Source organism: Pteropus alecto, unplaced genomic scaffold, assembly GCF_000325575.1.
Source record: "Pteropus alecto unplaced genomic scaffold, ASM32557v1 scaffold8, whole genome shotgun sequence".
NCBI lineage: Eukaryota > Metazoa > Chordata > Mammalia > Chiroptera > Pteropodidae > Pteropus > Pteropus alecto.
Genome location: NW_006494609.1, coordinates 19,566,118 through 19,567,794, shown reverse-complemented (window position 1 = coordinate 19,567,794; position 1,677 = coordinate 19,566,118). Strand labels below are relative to the sequence as shown.

The 1,677-nt window shown below is 48.4% G+C and overlaps 1 pseudogene; it reads left to right on the top strand.

The window, feature by feature from the left end:
- Positions 1–941: 941 nt before the first annotated feature.
- Positions 942–1,060, top strand: LOC112473965 (annotated as a pseudogene).
- The last annotated feature ends 617 nt before the right edge of the window (positions 1,061–1,677 follow it).

Sequence of the window (1,677 nt, the reverse complement as noted above, 5' to 3'; positions counted from 1 at the left end):
GAGAGAGAAAAGTAAAAAAGGAGAAAGACTCAAAAGGCTCCGATTGGAAGAAGTATAAACAAACGAAAAAAAGCTGAAAAGCCGGCCTATTCGAAGCTTCTACGATGCTCGTCTGCAGCGTCTGCATCCTTCTTTGCCTCTGGCACAGATCACTGCTCCCTCCCTGGTTATTTACAGGCAGAAGCGAGGCCAAGACCCAGTGTAGCTCTGAGGGCAGCCACCCACAGCCTTCTTGGGGTCCTCTCTGCTTCCCTTGGCCCCAGCGGGCTCCCAAATCCCTAAGGTCAGAATAACTGACATCTCTTGTCTGTGTCCCAACTTTCCAGCTGAGGACTCTTACAGTTGTCAAGACATAAAGACCCCAAAGGGGCACTTTTCCAGACAACGCAAGTATGTAATTAGTCGATGAAGATTGTCAAAGTGTGACTTTGGGTTAGTTAAAAGGTGTATCAAAACCGTTTCTTTGTTTAAGGGTCGACCCCATGCGGGCATGTGTGTGTGCGTGTGTGTGCATGCGTGCGTGTGTGTGTACGTGTGTGTGCATGCGTGCGTGTGTGTATGTGTTTTGAAAAGGGGGTAACGTGAAGCCTACAGCTGGCATGGCTGGCTGACATGACTACTCTGCCACCAAGCAGGACGGTGACCCCGGGCATACACTGAAATGCTGTAAGCCAGCCAGTGTCGCTTGCCACACTCCGAATGCCCTGACCTTCTGCCAAAGCTTCGGAGACTCCCGTCTTCTCTAGGAAAAAGTCCATTCTTCTGCGCCAAGTAGCGCTCAGCCTCTCTCTTGTCCTAAATCCACACATGTGGATACCAGTCCCTCCCCTCAGTAACTAAGGGCACTGGGTGTGTGACTTTTCCTGGGTGTCTCAACTATGTATTGAGAATTCTACTAAGTGGCACATGGATTTGTTTAGAAAGTTAATAGGATCCAAGAAGTCTATGGCCATGCCGCCCTGAACACGCCCAATCTCGTCTGATCTCGGAAGCTAAGCAGGATCGGGCCTGGTTAGTACTTGGATGGGAGACCACCTAGGAAGACCAGGTGCTGTAGGTGTAAAAAATAAAAAAAAATAAGGGATTGTAAGCTGACAAGGTCCTTTGCAATCTGTGAGCTCAACCAAGGGTTGCCTCGCCTAAAATAAAATAAAAAAAAACATAAAAAAAAAAAAAAGGATCCACCAAGTAAGAAGGTGTCGTCATAAGCAGGAGTGCATATCGTGCATTCGGGCAGCTCATAAGGTCCGTGCGCAGAGCATGGCGTGGCTCCTCCTTCGCCTCCTGCCCCGTGCCGTTTTGAGGGTGGTGGGGAGAGAGCAGAAGAGAAGGCTGGGAACTCAGGGCACTTCGCTAAAAAGCTAAAAGAACTCAGCACCGTTACCTTCGTCAGCCCCCCGCAGGGCGAAGGGGAAGAGAAATGGCACAGGGCATTGGGCACTCAAGCAGACCGAGCTTTCGATTTTATCTCCTCTTCACTAGAAATGAGAACTTGAACACACCTCAGTTTTCTCATTTGTAAAATGGGACCGACGGTGTGAATGGGCTGCTCGTCTATTGTGGAAGTTAGGCGCCAAAAACATAAATAAATAAAAAGCATTTCTAAGATACCTACACGGTGTTGGCATACAGTGAGAAAATAATGGAAAATTGCTGATTTTACAGGGTATTTTCAAG